Below are 7,152 nucleotides of genomic sequence, written 5' to 3'. Positions count from 1 at the left end.
CTCAAGGTGGCGCCTTTTGTCCTTCGGTAAGCCGAACATATCGGCTGTTGACCATTCATGGAATAGAAAGAAAGAAAGAAAGAAAGAAAGAAAGAAAGAAAGAAAGAAAGAAAGAAAGAAAGAAAGAAAGAAAGAAAGAAAGCTTTTCTTTTTAACATGTAGTTGCAGAAATCTCTGTAAGGAGAACATTTCTTCACGACAATGTGATGGTTGAAGCGTTGTCTTGTCTGTCCTTCAACAGTTTCTCTTTTTGCTTCTGAGTTGGGTCTTTGTTTGTTCGTGTTCTGCATGTTTTCAAGACTACAATGATTGAACAAGTTTGTTTGAGCAGTGAAGAAGGTATGTCAGAAGGCAAACAAGGCATTCTAAACTCAGGGCCTTCTGCCTCTAATTATTAAACCCAGCTCATCACCAGCAGCAGGGTGACTAAGGATTTGAGCATTTTTCAAATACTGTTGCCTTTAAAAAAATTACAATATTTTTGAAACATTCATTTTCTCTTGTAATTTATTTTAAAAAGGAAGATTACAATCTATTGTCTGATGAAGGTCTGTTTTCCACAAAGTGATGTATATTTCATGCATTTATCTCTTCATTTTAATGGCAGTGGCTTATACGGAGACTTTAAATATTGCCTAAAACAATAAAACTATACAAAATTGTGGTGTGGTATGTTATGCCAATATTATTTTATACACAATCAAGGGAAAACCCCTTTATCTGGTCATTAGCACTCTGCACAAGGAAGGCAAGTTGTAAAATATCTTATTAAAGTGGCTGTACTTTATTCATGGAAACTAAGTGGAAGGAAAAAGTGTTGTAGAAAAAGGGATAACCAGGGTTGTGAAGCAAAGCCCATTTAATAATTTGGATAGATTTTCACAATTTGTGGACTTAGACTGGAGTCTAAGTATCAAGAGCCTCCACACATTGGCGCCAATGACATGAGCTACAATAGAATAGAAATACCTTTATTGTCCTGCCATGGGGAGATTCAGGCATGAGTGTTGCAAAAGCTCGTAGACAGATCACACCAGGTCTACACACTAGGTTTAATAAGATAAATTAAAAGCTAATTTTAAACTAAGTCAACTATTGCATTCCTGAACGAGATACAACGTCAGAATAATCTGACCATCCCTGGACTTATGAGAAAAGGAAACCTGTCTGTTGCTCTTTGGTACAACGTCTTCTTTCCAAGTTAAAGTAAATTGAGATTCCAGATCAAGTCACAGAATAAAGGGGCTGATTGCTCTTAAGAAAACATACAATATACGGTATGAATGCTGGTATGCTAGAAATAAATAAACAATTAAAATGTGTTGAGGTCGTCCTGTTTTTGGTTCATAGGAAGAAAAAAGTACTGCTCCAAATAACCAGTCGTCTATTTAAGTAGTGAGAAAAAAAATCTTTATCGTATATCTGAACAACAGGGTTTTGTTGAAAAGATCGTTGCTATTCGACAGTTGATGTTTTGCCAAGGAAACGAGGTAGTTGTAGTTTCTTAATCACTTTACCATCTATACCGCCACTTTGCTTTTAGATATTTATGCCACGATAAAAAAATGTAATCAAATATATTAAAAGCATAATACCTAGTATTAAAAAAAAATGCTGCACATATGGCATGACAAAAAGCTGCACATGCCGTGAAGTTATGATGCAATAGAGATAAATTTGCAACATTGTGCAGCCCAAACAGAATCCAAACTGCAAGAACTTCAAGTTCCACATTCAGTGATGATTTGGGGAACCGTGACACCTTTCTGTGTCGGTTCACTTTGTTTGTTTGATCAGGTCCAAAGTCAGTGCAGCCTTTTACCAGGAAATTTAACAGCATCTCCCGCTTCTCTCTGCTGACCAGCTTTATAGGTGCTGATTTCCTTTTCATCTTGGGACCTGCCCACACTGTCAACAGAAACTAACACCTGGTTTATTGACCATGGCATTACAATGCATGGTTGGCCAACAATCTCACCTGACCTGACCTAGCATTTTGAGAAGCTGTGCATTTCCGAGAGGAAGACTGTAATGCAGAGGCCGCTAATAAAGCACCCGGAACTTCCCTTACTAATACAACACATGCAAAACAGACTGTGTATTAAGTGCATTTCCTTTGTAATAGGCTACATGCACATGATTTTTTGTAGGCTGACATTTCTGCATTTAAAAAAAAAAAAGAAGTAGGAAATAGACTTTGTAATATCCCACTTGCAACAAATGTCTGATTTCACTTTAGGACATGATTTTTCTCTAAATTTTATAGAAATAAATTTACTTTTTGTTATGTCCTAAACTACGTGGACATGTTAAGACAACACAAACGATCAAAATTTCACGTTGATGGATAAAAACAAAGATTAAGAATAAAAGGACAAGGCAGAAAAAGAAAAAAAAAGGGCAACTAACGGTGATTGGTTGGGAGGGGACACGTGATTGGGCTGGTTCACATCCGGTGAACAGGTGAGACAGAGCAGAACTACCAGTATCGCCTATGCCTACACACACCTGGCACGTCGAGTGTGAGTCTTGTCAGTGTTCCGCTCCTATTCGCTTTCAACCAGGAGTCTCCACAGCGGCTCCTGTCTCACCTGGGCTCCCACTAGCCCACAGGTAACCACCGTCATCAGCAGCTAAACCTGGAGTCTGTCAGAGGAGCTTCGTGGTATCTGTGTCTGTGAGCGGTTTCACGTGTCATCCGCAGCAGACGGCTCACCTGGGCAGGAAACACGGCTGGCAGGCAAGCAGACAGGTGGAGCAGGATCCGCGGCATTCCTGCCACCGTCAGCGGAGACATGCGTCCGCGGCTGGGGATCTAAAAACCGCTGCGGGAGGGTCGACGTTGGTATGCAAGAGGAACTTTGGAGGAAAATAGAAGAAGTAAAGCTAAGGGTACCCAATGAAGAGTGACAACTATCTGCAACTTGTCACGACGTTAAAGGTGCGTCTATGACTGTTTCTTACCTGCATCGCTGCTGTGTCTTTGAGTGATATCCTTCCGATTCTTTCAAGGAATGTGGTTTTCGTTTTGGGGACATTTGTTTTCTCCCGTGGGGTGTAGTGTAGTGTTTCAGCTCTTGTGCGCACTGAATGTCTCTCAGCGTTTTGGGGGAAAAAATCGTTAGGCATATTGTTCTGTGGACAGAGAAACATAATCTGTTATCCTTAACAGCGTATTTTATAGATATTATAGAAAATGTTATAAATTAATAGAAGCTGAATCATCAAGTGTTTTTGGTTATGGCATATTAAAGTACAAGTATTAGTACTATTAGTTTTTTATAGAAATACATATAAACACACATTCAAATATAAAACATTGCAATGCAAACGTTATCAATGGCACATAAACTAAGATATGTAATTTAATAATAATAATAATAATAATAATAATAATAATAATAATAATATAATAAAATACACTAAATGCATCAACATCTGGATAAAAGGCTTTACTAACTTGGGACACACCTTTTTGGTACCCTTGGTAAAGATGTGTGAAGAGCTTAAGGTTATTCAGACTTCAGATTCAGATTCAGATTCAGACATACTTTAATGATCCCAGGGAGAAATTACTTAAATGTTAAATGCTTCTTCCCCAATTGCCAAACCCAACACTGATATAAGGAAAATTTAACCTTTTTGATTTGAGTAACTTTTTTCTTTGGTGGAGGCATAACCCATGTTAAGGAGAATCACTAGAACCATAGCTGTTTGTGCCATTTGTAGTTGTCATAGATTATTACTGGAGCTTTATTTAATTTAGTGTTTTCTGCTGATAAGGCTGTGCATACACTTTTCATCATTAGAATGGCATTTTTCAGCATGGGAAAGACAAGAGAGCATCGTACTCCTGTAAGGCAACATTTAAATTCAGAAGTCAGGAAATGGCAACAAGAAACTGGTTATTGGTCTAAACTCGCTCATAACTACAGCCACAGAAACATTTTAAAAACATCAGAACAGCTACTGTGGAAAAACAACTTTAGAGGATCGCTCTTTTTTCTTCCCCACTCTCTGAGCACCCGACGGGCCAAATAACATCAGTGGCATGAAGAATTAGCATTTGTTGCTCTCAAAATATAATATTCTATCTGTTATTGCACCAAGCAATCCTTTGCGATGGTGATATTGTCTTGCACACATTGACATTACAACAATGAATTGTAACATCGTCTATTATGGAGCTCTGATTGGAATCAATAGTTATGGAAGGTGCTGTAAATTTCCCTAAATTAATCCGTAAAGGTGGCAAATAATTAACTTTAAATGTAAAACGTCTAAAGCGGTTCACATTTTTAAAACGTGGGTGATTATTCGGGAATTTACATTTACTATTCATTGCAACATCCTTCCTCAAACCTCTGTGGTTACTCGGCTCACATAATGCTTCTACTACTACTGGCTGATCCATATTTGAGTCGGACTGCTGGTGTTTTGGTAATAATATTGCCCTAAACACTGCAAAAAGCAGCCAATACAAATATGTCAATGTGCAAAACACATTCAACCTTTCAATGGGTGTGTTTGTGTGAGGGCCCTCAATCTTCCTTAAGATGTTTTTAGTTATTTTTAGGAATTACATCTCCCAATTTCTAGTCTGGACTTACTTTTTTGATGTTTATTTCCAAGCTGTTTCAAATTAAGTAATTTGCTTGTACATACGCCTATTTCTTAAAACAGAGGCCAACATATCTACTTTTAGTGGATTTTTGTGCCTGTAAGAACCGAAAAGAACAGTTATTACATTCCTGCTTCCTGGTGTTGAGTTGAAGGATGCTGTCTGGTTTCTGTCTTGGTGTTCGCTGGAAGGTTGCTTTATCTCAAATCAAATTGCTTTAATTTTCATCTTGCCTGAGTCATGAGTCCTGAGTAAATATTGTCAATTGGTATTTTAGGAGATAACAACCTGCACACACTTCCTGTCAAGTGATGTTGATTTTGTACTTTTTTGAATTTTCATCCAGCTGTAGGTTTATTTGGTCTAAGTTTTTTTTTTTTTTTTTTTTTTTTACATTTCAGTTATGCAACTTGTCTTTTTTGTGAGGGTTTGTTTTCCCCTTGCCTTGCTGGGTTAATACAACAGCAAATAAATATTTAAGATTAATCAAGTACTTTAAAACAATTAGGCAGATAATAAGGAAACACTTTCATCGATTTATTCCTGCATCAACATCTCTCTGCATCTTATTTTGTTGCTGGTGGCCAAAATACATCAGATTACAATTTCATCCTGTAGTTTACAGGAGTTAATGTGCAGTAATCTACTTTAGTTAGATAGATAGGTAGATCTTGGCATGGATGTATTTAAAAAGAAACTGGCATGGTTTAGGAAAGGAAAGAAGACAGAACATGCAGTACCCTGTTTTAAAGAGATTCTAATTACATTTTTCTGAAAAGTGTATGCCCCTTAAAGATTTCTCCTCTTGCGTTGTCACGCTTAAAGGTATACTATGCAACCGGGGTTGATTTTCCAGCGAGGCTCCCCCCAGAGGGCGAAAGTAAAAGTGCACTGTCGTAAAGATGCTCAGCTGTTCTGGTTTCTCCGTCAAGCAAGACGCGGTTGTTTTGAGCTTAGCAGACAGGCGAACGCAACGAAAAGTAAAAAAAAAAAAAAAAAACGGCAGTACAAACAATGACTAACACAGTGAAGGTATGAACATCAAGCTTCCCGCAGCGCTATCTTGGCGAGGCGGCCACAGCCGCCGCCTCGCCAAGCCGCAGCCGCCGCCTCGCCAAGCCGCAGCCGCCGCCTCGCCAAGCCGCAGCCGCCGCCTCGCCAAGCCGCAGCCGCCGCGGTAGCGTCTCGCCAACATAAAAAAAAAAATAAAAAAAAATAATAATAATAATAATAAAACTCAATATGCTTGCATGTTTATTTGACGTTAACACGCGGTTCTTTGTTGTTGCTTTCGCGCGTGCATATAGTGAATGGCAGGGCAAAAACACATGGAGTTCTCGCCGTAAAGCGAGACTTCTGTGTGTGCGGGCCGTGAGCTCTTGCAATTGCAAGTGCTATATTTCCCCCACAGACCCCCAGGGCGGCAGAGAAAACCTTTGTTCGACCTGAAATGACTCATTTAATCATCCAAAACGGTATGGAACACATTAATTAACTGAAAAATGTTGCATAGTATGCATTTAAATGTTTCAGATCATGAATTTGAATAATGAATAAAGATAACCTCAGTCAATGCAAAAAGCTGTTCCCAAACACTGATTTCATTTGTCAAGCAAAAGGAAAAAGAACTATCCAAACAAACATGGGCTTGTTTTTAAAAAAGTAATTACTCCCTTGTTAAATTATATATTAATTGAGTAAACTCTATTTTTTTATTTTGTTTTATGTTTTTGAAAGCTAGGTTCAATTTTACAAGCCCAAACGTGCTTTACAAATCAAGCTTGATTTTCTGTCATATCAAGTATTACTTGGAATTCAGCATGGAAAATTTCCATTAACATTTAATCAACTATTATGACATTTTTTCTTTATTATTACAATCACAAGTCATGAAGGTTTCTGGTCGTTTTTTATATTAACACAATCACACTAAGCTTTGTTGTTTGTTTTTTTCGCTCAACAAACTAATTAACAAATTAATCTTGTTGTTTTTTTTCGGTACCTTCAGGTGTTCCACTCTTAAGTGATCTACCGATGCAGTTTTGGTCCAGATGTAAGATTAAAGGCAGCCCACGCTTGATAAATACTTTCTGTTTTCCAGTAAGGTGAGCTGAACCTGCTTTTAATTAATGTGATATAGTCCTGGGTAGGAAGTAGTGCTGTACGATTTTTTTTTTCTTTCCAAAAATTAAAATTGTGATATATTTCAACCATAATTGCGATTTAATTTAGACTTTTTTTCTGCATTAACCACCAGCAACAAAAATACCGTGTAGAAAAAGATGTTTGTAAACAAGGACTATTTAAAACAAGAGATTTAACTGTTTTTAATAATCAGAATATCATTCAAGAAAATAGCTCAAATAATGAGTTGGACATCAATCTTTGTTGAACATAAAGTGCAACCAATAAGCCAGTCTATGTATTAAACCTTTTGAGCAGTACTTAATGCTAAGGTAAGATTCCTGAAAGTTTCTGTTTCAAAAAAAAGTATGATTATATAAACTCTAAAACACATTATAAAATTAGAT

Source organism: Fundulus heteroclitus, chromosome 5 (genome assembly GCF_011125445.2).
Source record: "Fundulus heteroclitus isolate FHET01 chromosome 5, MU-UCD_Fhet_4.1, whole genome shotgun sequence".
NCBI lineage: Eukaryota > Metazoa > Chordata > Actinopteri > Cyprinodontiformes > Fundulidae > Fundulus > Fundulus heteroclitus.
The sequence above is the reverse complement of the archived record's forward strand: the minus strand, read 5'-3'. Positions refer to the sequence as shown.